Genomic DNA, 16,925 nt, shown 5'->3' on the forward strand with positions numbered 1-16,925 from the left:
GTGTAAAGGAAGGAGAAGAAAGAACACTTAATTTGGAGCGAATTCTTGAAAATCGGAATCATGTTTTTGACGAAGTAGTTGCGAAAATAGAAGCCAATCAAGCGAAAACAATAGAGGCGAGAAACAGAGTCAGGGAAGACGCTCCAAAACTTAAAAGGCGGGAAGTAATCTACAATAGAATACAGGGTATTCGAAGAAAAACAAAAAGAAGATACAAGCCACAAATCGTGAAAAATAATAGAAGGAAAACCTATATAGACAGTCGCAACATTAAACTTCATAAATCAAAATTAAAGAGAAGAAGGAAAACTCCATCATAAAAATAAAAAAAAAAAAATAAAAAAAAATCATTCTGACTTTCATAGCAATCAAAAACAAGTAAACCCTAATCACAGTTGTGGTAACCTTAGTTTAATAGTTCAAATTTTCAATCATCCCAAATCACCAATAACCATACTAACCACCTGCTAATATTGTTAAATTTCAGATTACTTTATTCATCCTACTCATATCGATTATAACAGCTTGTCAATCCCAAAAGATGTCAATACGTGACTTACAAAATGATCCGCTATTGCTTGTAGAAATGAAATCGTGTAAAATTCAGACCGGTACTATCAAGATCATTCATCCTATCAATATCTCATCAATAGAAGAAACCGCGGAAATTCTCGTACAAGCATCATACAAAATTAATGTTCAAGCAACTAACCCATTAACCAATATGTTGAGACTCAAAACAAAGAAACTGTTCAGCAATCTACATCAGCTAAAACCACAGCAACACCACCGAGCAAAGAGATGGGATACCGTCGGCACCGTTTGGAAGTGGATTGCCGGAACTCCCGACGCCTCCGATCTTCATGCCATTAACAGTACCATGAACGATCTAATAGATCAAAATAATCAACAATATAAAGTAAATCAAAATATCAACGACCGGATTCAGAAGCTCACACACGCAATCAAGGAAATAACCACTCAGGCAAGTTTGAATGACCTTATGATGAACGACCTCGAGATCATCACCTCCATTTTGAACATCGACACTCTAAACCAATTACTCGAGGACATACAGGATGCAATCATGCTATCAAAATTATCCATTACATCGAACAAAATACTATCAATTCGCGAGATACTAAATGTCAAAGGATTACTTGAGGAGCAAGGAGTTAATATACACCTACCGGATGAAGCACTGCAGTTTGTCACCCCAAAGTTTGCCACTAGCCCGGGAATCTTGCTGTATTTCATGCAAATACCGTTGCTAGACAACAGTACTTCGTCAATTATCAGGATATACCCAATTGTCAACCAAAATCACACCATAAACGAATACCCGGAATACATAGTAAAGAACGGAAACCACATCTTCACAACCCAAAAGCCAAATGACTACGTTCAAAAATATGCATACCTCAAGGAACTCAACGATGGATGCATCGCGCCTTTAATCATTGGGAGAAAACCTGTATGCAGCGCAGTTTTCAATAATCGGACAATCTATGAACTCATCTCGGATAATACAATTTTAATTTCAAACATCAGAAACAAGACACTGGAATCGAACTGCGGACCGGACAACCGTACATTGAAGGGTAATTTGCTAATCCAATTTGCAAATTGCACAATCAAAATCAATAACCAGACATTTAGGAACGAGGAATTCACCAGCCAGCCTGTATTGATACACAACTCATTCTACAACCTCAATCCAGATTGGAACCTTAAAGACGAACCCGATTTAGGAGCAATTCACCAAAATACAATAGAGAACCGCCGCCACCTGGACCACGTCTACCTGGAGCAGAGCAAACTGAACTTCAAATTTTGGAATCTATTCGGAGGAGTTTCATTAACAGGATCTACATTTCTAATCATCGGCATAATCATCATACTCAAATACGGAACGGGACGTTCCTCACTTAGGGGGGGAGTAGTTACCGAACCTCCATACCCGATCCCGGACTTGTCCGACATTATAGAACGGATGAGGAACACACAACACCAAACACAACAACAACAACAACAGCCACAAGCATGAACCGACTCGACTCATCAAAAAGCTAAACTCCACCGACCAGCAGAACGTGACGGGATGTACGACTCGCATTTCACAGTTTGATAGCGTAAGCATTTATACAGGAACGGTTACCACAACAAGCTAGGCCTTTGTAATTTCGAACTCAATAAATCAGTCTTAGTCTTTCTTTCGAACCGTCCACTTGGGATTTTCCTTTTTTAAAAACATATACCGGTAGCCCCGACTTATCGCTTATATATATAAATGTACGTAAGCAGACAGGAAGAGAGGAACTGTTTGTGCAATGCAGTTGTTCAATGGATAAGATATGGTGAGTGGTTGAAGGTGAAGGCTTAGGATGACAAAATTCCAACTGTTTCGTTTGATAATGTCTGAATAATTTTTGTTGGACTATGTTGCAACAAACGTTGAATGTTTGACCGAATAAAACTGCAAATATTGTGTTGGTAAGAAATTAAGATAGAATATGACAACGAGGGACACAGAGTTATTCCGGGAGTTCTTCCTTCAGAAATTCATCCAGTGATCTTTCAGAAATTTATTGTGAGATATCTTAAAGATTTCCACCAGTACCTTTATCTGAAATTTCTGCAAATATTTCTGCATAGACTTCTCCTTAGAATCACTTTGAAAGTTCCCACAGACGTTTCTAATGTTTTTTGTAGGAATTTATGAGGTTCTTGAGAAGTATTTTCAAGTACCTACTAACTGAGGCCAGGGATGGGAACACTCACTTTCAAAGAGTTACACTCACTTGCTATTTTCTCAGCTCAGAAGCATGCAATCAAGAAACGGTGTATGGACGACTTTTGCCTTGTGGTTTTGTCTAAAACTTTGCCGAATAGAGTAGGGGTCGCACACGAATCCTAAAGTCGTGACAGAGCTGTGAAAGCGACTCTCCACGAGGTGAGCGTAATTTACATTCACCTCGTGGAGAGTTGCCTTCGCAGCTCCTTCACGACTTCGGTATGCATGTGCGACCCCTACTCCATTCGGCAAAGTTTTAGACAAAACCATAATGCAAAAGTCGTCCATACACCGTTTCTTGATTGCACGCTTCTGAGCTGAGAAAATAGCAAGTGAGTGTAACTCTTTGCAAGTGAGTGTTCCCATCCTTGACTGAGGCATTAATTCTAGAATTCCTACAGAGATAATAACAGAATTTGCTTTAGGAATATTTGTTCTGGAATTCCTCAAGGGAGCTCTTGAAAGAATCTTTTAGGATCGCCAAAGATATCACTGGGATTTTTTCAAAAGATTCCTTTAGATAATCCGCCAGGTATTTCTTTTTTTTTTAATTCCTCCTGGGATTCTTTCAGGAATACCAGTTATTTTTAAGGAATTTTTGAAATCCCTGAAAAAACTTTTTCAGTAATCCCTGGTTGAAATTCCCAAATTAATACCTAAAGTTCTGAAGAAGTTTCTTAAGATATACTTGAAGGTATGCTTGAAAAAAATTAGGAGAGAGTGCGAGAGTTTCTTAATGAATCCCTGCAGAAATTTCAAAAGAAATCTCAAGTGGAATCCTTATAGAAATCTCAGGAACTCTTAATTGAATCTTAAGATGAATGTCTGAGGAGATGCCAAGGAAATTTGTAAAGGATGGAATGTATGAATACATTTCTGGGCAAAAATCTCCATAAAAACTTAGAGAAACTCTACGTGGAATTCATCGAAAATTTTATTGAAGAATTTTTGGAAAAACTCCTGGAGAAATCTATCAAAATAAACTCTTGAAGGATTCTGTAGCAATATGTGGGCGTATTTTCGAAGAAATTCTTTTAAAAATACTTGGAGAAACTCCTAGATAAGCATCTGCAAAGAATTCTGAAAAATAACTCCTGAGAAATTTTTAAACAAATTTCTGTAGAAATTATTAGAAATTAATTCTCATGAATTCCTTAAACAGTCCGTGGAGAAATTTTAAATGAAATTCCAGAGAAATATCTGAAGAAATGCATTGAGAAATATCTGAGAGAAACTCTGCAGGAATCTCTGGAAGGATTCTGGCCTGGATCACTGAAAGTAATAATGCAAGAATCTGTTGAGAAATTCATGCATGAATCCCTGAACATATTCCTGCGGGGAACTTCACGAGCAACTCTTAAACATGTTTGGTGGTCTTCTTAAAGCAATACCTGTACGAATTTCTGAAAAAATACTAAAACAACTACTGAAAGAATCCCTTCTAAGTTGTAAAGGAAACTATGCATTTTCTTAAGAAATCCCTGGAAGGATTTCTGGAGGAATTCTCATATAACCTCTGAAGGCATTCCAGGCAGAATGATTTCAAAATTCTCTATAAGATTTTCGGAAGTAATGACTGGAGTGATTTCTAGATCAATCCTTCAATGAGTTTCCGAACGAATCTTTTTTTTGAACAATTTTTGAACGAATTACCGCAGAATGCGGAATTACTTTAAGATTACTGAAGAAATTCATGCAGGAATTTTCGAAGCAGTCCATGCAAGATTTTCTAAATAATGTTTTGAGGAATTTCGTAGCAGTAGTTAGTGAAATATCTGAATTATCGCTCGTACTAGTCGTTCAAAAATGTTGTTTTGATCTCAAGAGCTGGTTACACAGTAAGTAACTTGGAGTAACCTCGATGACATATTGACATCACTGGGAATTTTTGAAGAAATTTCTGGATATATCCTGAAGTAATCCTGCAGGAGTATTAGCAAGAATTTCTGAAGGAATTAAACCACGAATTCCTGAAGAGTTTTGAATAGGAATTCTGGGAGAAAAAGCTACAGGAAATTTACCACATAAACCTGACAAAATCGAGTCAGCATTGTAGTTCATCTCGAACAACTTCCAACAGTTTCTGAAAGACAAATAGTTTAACGTTTTAACATTTTCCTTACGTTTGTTGAGGGTAATTTAATGAACTTCATTAGATATTTTCTGATTTTTTTTTTCATTAAAATCCCTTCAAAAATATTAACATGCAATGTTAATCAGTGCAAATTGGACGATCTAAAGTTTCTCAAAGCGGTCCATTACGATTTAAATGGCCATATTTTGTTTTACCTTTATTAGAGAGACTTTCAGCCTTCGACTGATTCCTAGTGGTAGATGGATCTTAAGGAGTACATTTTTACAGATTTCAAGTAAAATATGATAATAGAGGGTACAAGCCAAAATGGCTCCACCCGATAGTTTAACAGCGTATCATTTCATTGCTGTCGTCTTTGGCTGTCGTTTTTGTAGTAAATCCGTCGTCCCCTATTTTAATGTCCTTTTCCCAACTGATTCTTGATTAAATTGTATAGAACAGCTTGGTATCCTTCAGGAAACATATCAAGCCTGCCTCCATCGCTAAGTCGTTACTTAGAGCTGTCTTAGGATGTTTCCTGATCCGTGTAGTGTCCGACGTTGTTCCAATGCTGAATAGACATACAACATGTGCTGCACGGTGTTACAAGTTCCACATGAATCACATGCTTTTCAAACGTTGGCACCTGCTTCCATGTTATGTGAAGCCTTCGTGTGACCGGTCCTGAGACTTAACAGTAGTAGTTGCTCTTTTCGATCGATTCTATCTTCCCAGGGGAATGTGTTGCCCTTAGCTTTCCGAATAAATAAGATACGATCCGTCCACTAGTCTTTGGACCAAACATCTCTTACCACCGTTTTCAACCAGGATTTCACATCAGCTGCGGATTACTCCATCCCATAGTGAGGCGGTGGCTGGTTCGGAAAGGCCATAATTATTTACTTGACATCTCCAGTAAAAACTGCACAGATCGATTCTAAATCCTATTTTTAAATTCTTTTCCAATAATAATAAAATCAAATTTGCCATTAACAGCATTGAATGGTTCACATGATGTGTTCAAAGGATTATTGCATCTATAATCAGTTCTATGCCCAGCTAGCTGTTTCGGAGTTGGTTGACGTGTCGAAAATAAACATTCTCCGCTGAAAAATTTGAAGTTCCGACGGAATCTTCAGTATAACTAGTGCGCACCGGTGTTCGTTTGGAGGTCCAATAAACTGCAATTTGCAAGTGATAGTTATTCCATGATTCTTATTGAAGTCAACTCTCTAAAGTACCGCAGAGTCCATTGAGAACACAAATCTTATCGGTTCATGCTTACGAGTGTAGGTGACAATTTTTCATTCATTCGGCACCACGATGTCAATCTGTCAATATCATACTGAAGAACACAGTAATCCAGCACTGATTTGACTATGCGATAGACTTCTGAAACATCTAGGGTATATGAGCACCCATTTTCAGCCTATTCCAAAAACAGACGATCGATTGTTTCCGTTATTTTTGTTATCATGCAAGCTCACTCCCAACAAAAAAAAATACAAAAATCAAAAACATAACAAATAGCACTTTTAAGCTTTGTTTTCGATAGGATGCAAATAGGAGCACTATACGAAGATGGGCTCCACTCCCCAATATCCATCTTCTTGCAGAAACTTAAATGGCCACACTCGTCATTTATAAATAAAATGAAAATTTGGATTCCTAAGAGGATTCTTTGTGGTACTCCAGAAGGAATACTAAAATCAACGGATCTGGAATCACGGATCTTGACGAAAGCCGTCCAGGAGAACAGATACGAATTATTCCAGGTGACGATCCATGAAGGAATGACTAGTCGGTTCGGTTCAGCTTACCGACGGCAAAAACGCGAAGAACCTTGTCGAAGGTGGCCTTGTAGAAGTCAACATAAATAGTATAAACTTGTTGCCGCTTCTCAATGTTGCTAGTAGCGGTGCTGATGAATGCCGGTAACCTTCCGTAACTCGCGCGGTTGACTACCTGCGTCAGCACCACACTAATGCTGAGTACAAAAAGCGAGATTTTTTTAACGTGTTGTACAAAATACAACAGCGCGATCGCTCGAGGGTTAAATGGATATTATCGAGCGTTTATCACGAATCCATGCTAGGTTGAACTGCTGGATACAGCAATCGTGTAGTAGACGTAGCCCTTCCAAAACTTTAGCCAGTTCAAAATCGAGATTAGGTGGTTATCAACTACTTGAATTTCCCCGGACTTCAAAATCGGTGTAATGGATGTAAGTTTCCAGGCATCTGGAAAAAACTCCTTCCTGACACTGCGCAGGTTTTTCTAAAAGATCTGGCCTAAGACTTTTAAGAGCATCGATTGCAGGATGAAATCGGTTTGTGGCAAAAGGATTTGGAAAACTAGGTTGCTCTGGTCGATAGACTGCTGCAACGAAACAGTATAACTGACCTCGAATACGCTTTGAAAGAAATCAGTGAAGAGGATAGCGGAAGTAGAATCGGCGAAAGAGCTCCGACCCCCATTAGCAGTAGCATTAAGCAAGTCGCACAAATTCGTAGGTGGTACAGCCCTGGATCGCTGTTAGCCGAAAGAGCTCCGATCCCCATACACAGTTAAAAAATGTTACATCATATAAGCTGTAACAAAAGGACCCCATCATATCGCACAGATTTTTCCATCAGTTTATAACTTTACAGCTTGCTCTCAGTATGAAGCATGCATTCAACATTCCACACAAGAAGTTCTTTATGTAAATTCCAGTGAAAAGACATTAGAAAATTGTATGCTTAATTTGTTTACGTTGGGTGTAATTTTCAGAAATTTTTGCTTTGTAGATCTTATCTGCTGGAACGTCAGCAGTTGCGTTGATCTGTGAAAATTGTCATTTCAGTCTTGAAAAAATTCAAATACAGATATTTATGTAATCTTGTCCGACTTTTGAATCTGAATTTGAACATTTTTCGGGGGCTTTTGAATCGGTTATTTAATGGTTTGACCATATAAAATGTTTTACCAATTATCACAAATTGCTCGTCCAGCGTCACTAAGATGTACATTGTACAATCCATTGGACAACTTTTTTTCTGCAGAACACACTGGCCGAAGATCGATGATAATTGGTAAAATTTGTTTTTACAGTTAGTTATGTGAAAATAGTCACATAAACAAATATCTTATTTTAAACTTCCTGAGGAGGATCCTAAATGTGATTGAAACGTCGAAAAATAGATTAAAAAGCAGTATTTTAATTTTGTCAAGACTATGACATTTTCATATTGCTTTCATTACAGTGGAAACCGAAAACAACGCGTTGATCAGCAGCAGCCATTAAAAGTCAAAATCCTAAATTACACAGGTAAACAATGTTACATCATATGACCTGTAACAAAAGGGCTCATTTTTCCATAAGTATTTAAATTTACAAGTTTCTCTCAGTATAAAGCTTGCTTTCAACATTTCATACAAGAAATTGTTTAATGTAAAATTCAGTGATATGGAAAAGAAATGTATGTTGCAATTTTGGATTAAGAAAACGGAACAATACTGAACCCTCTTTTCCTTCACTTAGACCAGGCAACTTATTATCTCCCATGGAGATTATTATTTCACTAGGAGCTGCCATGTGAGCTATTGTACGGTACGGATTCATCATCCTTGGGTTACGGTTTTATGGGGCCAAATATTGCAGTTAGGTTAGCAAAGTTAATGTTTATGGGAAAAAATGGACTTAGTTTCAGAACACTTTGGACGACCGCGAATATTCTAAAAACATAAAACAACGCCCAATGATTAGAAGGATCGTCGAACATGCATGAAAATTTAACGGAACTAATGAAATAGTTGACTGATTTTGAGTTCTATCTCTATTACACAAAATTGTATAAAAATTCCCAAATTTCGAGTTGAGGGTTTGCCATACAAACTTAAAAAAGTAAATTAAAAAAAAAGACAATTACACCGTCTTTGGCCTTGCGGCCTCTACAGACTGAACATTACAAACATACGACAACGGACAACACATATAACACCCAGTGGCCCAGTGGAGAATTTTCCGTTCGACGAAAAGTTTTCCCTGACTGGAGCGGGAATCGAACCCACACTCCGAGGCTTACGAGACACCTAAACGACTGCCGCCGCTAACCGCTCAGCCACGAGGTCCCTTCTTGCACGATATCGTCTAATCCCAAGTAACATTATTTAGTCAAATAGACAAGAAGAGGTTTTCAAAACCATTATAAAACCAAAATAAAAGATATAAAGTTTCATGGCGGTCATCAAAACCTCTACAAGACTATTTGGTTATCAAAATGTTACTTGGGATGTTAATTAAGGTTAATTAAGGATATTTGGCAGAAACCCTATAAATTTCAGAATCTGTAGCCTCAGGCAACAAATCTCCTTGTAAAGATGCCTAACCTAACCTAAAAATATATACCCACAATGAATGGTAGTGCCTTGGGTAAAATCTTGTGAAACGTGAAAATTATTTTCAAGAACAACATACTTTCTTTGGTGCACATATTTAAAGATATTTTGAAGGGCTTTTGGACTTCCTGGTGCATGTCTGACATAATTCTAAAAATCCAGTTTAAAAATCCAGACTGCGTTTTTACGCAAAACTATACTCCCAACGAAACTAGCTGATTTGTTCTTATGCGGTCTTGTATAGTTTTATTGAATATTTGGAGAATATGTTGGCTTAATATACGAAGGACAGATTGGACACATTTGTTGCAGACCATATTTCGTTGCAGATTTTTTAGCAATCTTCTGATGAATTTCTTGGCGAACTTCTCAGATTTATCTGTGAGATTGCATACTTCCAATAATGGAAATATTTGATAAAAAGATGTGTTAAGTCTTTGGAAATGATCTAAATTTATTCACGAAATACATTTTTCGAAGTAAAAAAATGAGAGCTTTTCTGGATTTTTTTTTTGCACAAAACCTAACAGACATCTTTGAAAAAACTCTGATGAAAATATGGCGATTTTCAGGAATAATTTGTACAGCAATATAAGGTTACATTTGTGTTGAAAATACTGACAATTTTTCACGCGCTTCTTCTAGAATTGCATTAAAAAATGTTTGTCGAAGTTCCGAAAGTACTTTTAGTGAAAATTAAATATAATAGGTGGCTTTTCAAAAAAAAAAATGGTGATATTCTGAGCCACATCTTAGAGTTTCTGATGTTAATTAAATTGAGAAACAAAATCAGGTAAAAAACGTAATGCCAGATTGGTTTATAGAACTTTTGGAAAATATGTGAATTCCTGATGCAATAAATAAATAAATTTTTGATTTATTTTATAGCCTTCTTGTGAAAGTTTTCGTCAAAATCTGTAGATTAATTAACGACTTAACCGAAAAGAATGTAGCGGAACAACTGAACGGTCTCATGCGAAATCATTTGATTCTTTTACGTTTTTGGGGGGATTCTCGTAAAAAAGAACGAGACATTTTTGGGTTCTTGGTGAAGTTAAAAATAATTTAATTTAACTAGTTGAACTAATTTGCTAGTTGATGTTTTCAATGTAGACATTTCTAGCTAAAATTATTTAGGAATGCTGAGAAAAAGTCTGAGATATTTCTTCGGCAATTCGTGTATTTATTGTCAAATTTCACGAGTTTTCATTGAAAATCACTACTTATATTATGAACATATAGTTTCTGACCTTCAAAAAATCAGACACATTCGTTGTTCTCAATTTATTAAACATAATAAAATATGAACTGGTTTAAAAATTTGAACGTTGCGAAACTTAAATCAGAAAAATTCTGGAGAAGCCTGGAAACCCAGAGAAATTCATTTTGTCTTAGACGTACTGTGGAAGTCTTTCGAAAATTTCAAGTATTTCCGCCTAATTCACATCTATTTTGGGCATAACTTGAATTCAATTCCCGGCACACCTTATGGGATGGTCAAACATTATGATTTGAGATGTTTTTTTACGAAAAGTTGATCAAATTTTTCCCAACTCAAAGTACTTTTGAGCATAAAGCTTTTAAATTGAGAAGGATGTAGCTTTGGAATATGACCAAAATATTTCGAATAATACGTTTACCCACCAGATCATAAAACGCCATCACAGTACAACGAAGAAATCTTTCAGTGTTGTTGTGAAATACGATGTTTCGTATGCAGAAAATTCACGCACATATTTGCACATTCTACAGCAGTAAAATCTTATTTTGAAGTGTCACTAAGTTTTTGTGGAGTGTGAATCTGACGAAGTGAAAATTGAACGGTAATGGGAAACAATTCGGCTAGTTGCTGCTTTGGTATGAGAAAAATGTTCAACTCAACTCAATTGAAACGTGGAATTTCACGTAATTTTTCGATTTCCTGTGCTATAGGGGCTGGTTATTTGCTTCCATATAATGAGCCATTGGCAAAGGCAAGTTGCAATATTTGTAATAAATGGCTGTTGCGCATCTGATATGACGGAAATTAGCGCATGAGCCGAAGTAGATTTCTTGTTTAAAAAAGTGGATGTTTTCCTTAAAAGACCGCCCAAAAGGGTGGTCCTGAAAATCTTACGAGCCATTTAAAAATATTTAGGGTTTCATACAAAAAATAAATAACTAGAGGAGGGAGTCGGAAAAATCTAGAAAATTGCCTTACGTAATAAATGGACAACCCAAGCGAAATTTATTGATATTGGTGAAACAATCGAATTTTGTGACTTGTTAACTCTTCTATAGTAAAAATGCTAGTCAATTATAGTAAACATCAACCAATATTCTCAGGCCATAGAGTTTGACAAATATTCATCTTGTTTTGAAGAAAAATAATTTCATGCGTGCCAAATTAGTTTTATTCACATAAATTGAAATATTGAATAAATCTTTAATTAAAAAAAAAACAAAAAGTCTTATTAGGGTTTTCAAAGGTATTCTCTCGATTGCACTGTTATGCTATCTATGTTGATTAAATTTTAATAACGGATTCGACACTCAAAACAAAACTAATGGATCGCAATAATGGTTTGCTATACTCAGAAAAATGCGCTCTGTCAATTAAACTATAGCAAACAGTAATATATCAATCATGTTACAACCCAATTGCTATTATAAAAATGTTGAAAAGTAAAACCTAATTCATTTTTTCAATAAAATTCTAGTCTAATATTTTTTTTATTATCATACATTCTCTTTTAAATAACACAGAGTTTCATCACTTTTATAACAATGTTATAAAACCACAAACAAAAATCACACAACTGAGAAAAACCAATCCGTTATCATGTAGCCAACAAAATCAAACATGTGATGTCAATGGAAGACAGTTTGGCAGTTATACACGAACTATTTTTTGGTTTTATTTCTGATTGAAAACCAAAACAAAAAATAACCTAATCAACTAAACAAATTAATAACACCAATAGTTGTTTAGATACGATTTGCACTGCAATAGTATCTTTCGACATAGTCAGCTGTTGAAATACAAGCTAACTGAATAGTTGCAAGAAATACGTTCAGCTTAACATTTGTCTACTTTTTTTCAAACAACCTTCCAATGACCAATGGGTAACATGGCGAAAAACTTTCCTCTCGTTAATAAGCACCTTTCATGGAAAATTCATAAGCTCTTTTGTAGCCGGTCGGCACCATACAATTTTCAACGATAAAAAGAAACGAAACTGGAGCAGATCATCAAGTCAGATAATAAATGAGCATATCTAGCGGATAATAAACAACACACCTACAATTTTCGCCGTTTCCACCGGTCCCGATGAATCTGGTCAATCTGGTGACAATGGGTGAGGGTGACTCCAGCACTAGTACCACGACGGGCGATGCTCTTCCTTGATCTGCTGCGGGTCCCGTTTTGTTGACACTGGTGCTTTGCTTCTTATGCACACTTGCTATTTTGCCTTCTTTTTTCCCTTCTCTTTTTTCTTTTCGGTACCCAATCTGCTCGTCACACTTTCTACGCGGTTCGCGGATGCCTCTTTGAAATATTTACGATTTTCTCGGGAAATTGATTGGAATAATTTTTCACACACTGATTCTTTCGAGCTGCCTACGACGCGAGAGAGAGAGCAGTAAGACGATGATTTTTCTTCCGCTGCTGCTACTACTACTTGTGCTTCGCCTTTTGATGCGCTCGATGGCTGGTGGGCCTTTCGGAGATTTACGACGGTGGCAAACTTTCGTTACTTTTGATGAATTTTCATGAGAATTTTTTCTTCACTCGCTGTCGAAAAATGCGAAACACTCTTTCCGAGGATTACTGCTCGGCGAACCAACACTGGTTAATAACACTTATTTTTTTTTCTCGAACTGAGTTTTACTGCCCTGAAGGGGAAAACTAAGAGGAGGATCCACTATTAACCGCGAATTTGAACTTTCAATTCACGCTGCTTGGAGGAGTCCAATTTGGTTTTCTAGCGGTTGTTAATTGCTTATTAGAATCTTTTATTGCTCGTCTTCAACCTCTTCGACCTTCCACTTGTCGGCGAAATGCCTCGTGTGTCAAACAGACGGAGACGGCGAGTGTGGGAGACGAAGACGTTACGATGACCACACGAACAGCAGAAGGTGTCCAGTGCAAGCGATCGCGAACTATACTTGTGTATCTATTGTTTCCACTCAGGCAAGTCTATTTGTCTATGCGTTTAGATGTGTATCACTAGTGAGTATTGATACGCGCAAAGCTACACGCTGTCTCGAAGATAAACGGAAGCTGAACGAAAATACTCGGATTACTCAGATTTCGAGGGAGGGAAACAAATAAATCGAATCGACTAAGCGGCTTCTTCGCGAACTTTGCGCAAAAATCGTGATCGCTTTTTTCGGCGTTTTCAGAGCAAAGATGGAGCGTTTATTTTGTTTCCTCTTTTCCGCTAGTTGGAGACAACACACTGAACTTTTTCGGCTTCGTCACGATTTTTCCTTACTTTTTTCTTCTTTTACCCGACACTACGACGGATGCCTACTCGGAACGATTTCGAAGCAAAGATTTTCCGGATTTTCTTCTTTTCCACAACTTAACGCGACTTAGTGTGTTTTCCTCGGCGGCCGACACTTCTAGCGTTTTTTTTTTCGATTTTCTCGCTTCTTTGCAGTGGCTAGTTTTTCCTCCTGGTTAGAATAGTAAATATTTACTTCCTTCTATTTCTTGAATGCGGTAAGAGAGAGGTTATATATGTGTAATATATAGTAGTATATATATAATTCACCGGATTTACATTAATAAGCAATAAGCGGCAAAAATTTCTGCGGGGATGCGAAACAGCGCGACCTTCCTTAAACGTTGTCGCTCGTAGACTGATTCGGACAGAAAACTCTAAATTTATAACTGAGCGCAAAAAGTCTCGCTGGTTTGATCGTCGTCGTCACTCCAAGCTCCAATCGCACACGTCGTCGGGCAGCACACACGTTTCTCCCATTTCGAAAGCGATATCTAATATCGTAAAAGGCACTCACCCAGACGGACGCGCGTGAATCGCGAATTCGCTCAAATCCTCTCACCGGTACGATACCAATCACAGTCCAGTGGCCTCTCGTCGTCAGCCAGAGCCAGCCCGAACCAACTGCAATTCGTTTCCAGCCGAACCACGGCGAAAGAGCACGAGTGTGTATAAGTGGATACGGCCAGCCAGCAGCAGCCTTCGTCGTAGCACGAGCGCGATATAATAAAATTTATCCATAATAAAGTGGCACTGCGAGTTGTTGGTTGGAGAGCCGCTCGCATCTGATAGCGAGAGAGTCGTTGCGCGAGAGCATTTTCCTTTGTATTGAACACAATGGAACCACGTGTGGGTATAGTTGCTATAAAACACAGACACGCGCGCGCGCACGTTCCTACTGTGTGGAACATGTTTGCCATAACGAGGGGGCCCTCAAAGTGCGAGACTGATTTTCACGGGAAGGAAAACACGAATCTAGGGAAAATGCTTAGTGGAAAACGTGGGCTGGTGCATCGAGTACATGCGAAGTGTGGAATATGTTTTGATGACTGTGACTCAGTCCCACATCGGGAGCTACAAATGTGTACGGATTGTTAATGTTTTTTTCGTACGAGCGAAACATTTCGTAAGGTCAATGTCGTTGAATGCTACAAACTTGTTTGAATAACACTTTTCAAGGTACACAATTTTTTTTAGAATATCGTTAACTTGAAGACAATTTGGTCTAATCATTAGATTTTTTTTGAGAAAATAAAAACCAACATATTTATTCAAATGGGGTTGTTTAACTCAATGTCATATTTTATAGAGCCTAAAACATGAAACAATGTTTAGAGGATACTTGATAAAGCCTTGTAATATTAATATATCACATGTACATACATTCGCTACAACTATAAGTGGCTCAGATATACAGGTATTTCTTCCCATACTTCAAAATACATTGGAGGTCATTTGTATTTATGCTAGAGGACGTCGTTTTGAGATATAAATGTTTAGAATCACACCTAAACAATAAAGAGAATCAAAAGTAGAGTCTGCAGACCTTGAACGTATTCAGTCCAAAATGGTTTGGATAGCCTAGATCACCAAGTGAATATTGCACAATTAGGCGGATACAAATTTAATTTTGACTTTTTGTCTACCCCCCTCCCCCTTCAAACATTTTTGGCAAGATTTTGAATTTTGAGGGGGCAGATAAAACATATTTATCAAGATATCGGGTCTTGCTATACATTCTTTAACAAATACGATGAGTTTTTAAAAATTTTCAGAATCAATGTTGGTGGCACGACTGGTGTTGTTGTTCGTAGACATTTTTCGGCATTACAGTCAAAGAAACCTTGCGTTGATTCTTTGACTGTAATGCCGAAAAATGTTTTCATTTAATCTGCTGGGCTTTATAATGTTTATCCCCCTCGACCAGCAAAATAGCGGCGGAACAAAAAGTGAAATAAAAATTTGCAGCGTCCTTATTGGGATTGCATACTGAGGCACCAAGAATAGCCTAGAATGTTATCTGCATTCGCTACAATGAAAATGTGCTAAGATATACAGATGCGATCCATACCCACAAATACAAATACAAAAAGATACTCGTGGTAGTATGAGATACAACAGAAACAATTGTGAAAGAATAACACCGATAAAGGAAAGATAAACAAGAGTAGAGCTTGTAGACCTTGAAGGTATTAATTTCGGAATAATTTGGATGACCTAGATCACCAAGTAAATGTGGAAAAGTTATCGAAATTGCGCTCTGAGACTCTAAAAGTAACGTAGATTATAATCCGCGAGCATTCGCTACAATAACAATATCCTAAGATTTACAGATATTGTGACCCATACTTCAAAATACATTGGGGTTCATCTGTATGCCAGTGGACACCCAAATAGCAAACTTAGAAATTATCGTATTATCACAAGGTACAACCCGGGTAGACGAGAATATCTAAATCATATCTCAAATCTAACATTTTTTGCTTAAGGCGAAACTGGAAGCATTTCCTCATTTATTTGGTTTTTGATTTTTTATAAAATAACGAAGCAATATTTTCAAAATCGGTTTTCGTACACATGTAGAGTATGGATTAAGGTATCTTCTGATTTTTTTTTTGTGGTGGAAAATGGTTACCGTAAACCGGGGTCAAATTGATCAGCGGGGTGAAATTGATCACTCGAGTACTACATTGTAATTCCATACTAGGAACTCTTAAGCGTCGCAATGATCTTAAACTTTTAACGTCATCTGATTCGTAGATGTCTAGAGATGAGTGTAGACTTTTATTTTTTTAGAAAATGTTAGTTTTGCCTTATTTTTTCAAGGAATTTGCAATGTATTTCTCATTGAGCTGAAATCATTGCTACTAAACAATCAAGTGCTAATAGGACTTCCCGTGAATTCTCTGTTTTACCATTTTTGTGGAGCCTTGGTAGGGATGTAATGCAGCTAATCAGAAAATGAAATTGTTATAAAAAGTTCATTTTATGAAGAAATAGTAATTTTTTGTGAAGGAAATCACTTTTTTAAATGAAATTGCCTACCTTTAGGCGTTTAAGGGGGAAATTTCAAAATTTAATTTTGCATTTAAAGTAATAAATTCACTAGTTGTAAGATTTTAAACGCGTTATTCGGTTTTAGAAGAGCAAAATTAAGTGGTAAAGGAAATTTTCCTTTTCAACCGAT

General features: G+C 37.1%; 1 protein-coding gene across 2 annotated transcripts in view; it reads right to left on the reverse strand.

Moving 5' to 3' along the window:
- Positions 1 to 14,676, reverse strand: part of LOC115253893 (protein muscleblind) — a 1,330,915-nt gene extending 1,316,239 nt beyond the window's left edge. Inside the window, exon 1 of one of the 2 annotated variants that reach the window (XM_062860499.1) lies at positions 12,533 to 14,676. The gene's annotated coding sequence lies outside the window, so the exon portion shown is untranslated. Of the gene's footprint in view, positions 1 to 12,528 lie in introns of both variants that reach the window. The other variant, XM_062860500.1, reaches the window with a different exon arrangement.
- Between the last annotated feature and the right edge of the window lie 2,249 nt (positions 14,677 to 16,925).

This window comes from Aedes albopictus, chromosome 3 (assembly GCF_035046485.1).
Source record: "Aedes albopictus strain Foshan chromosome 3, AalbF5, whole genome shotgun sequence".
Lineage (NCBI taxonomy): Eukaryota > Metazoa > Arthropoda > Insecta > Diptera > Culicidae > Aedes > Aedes albopictus.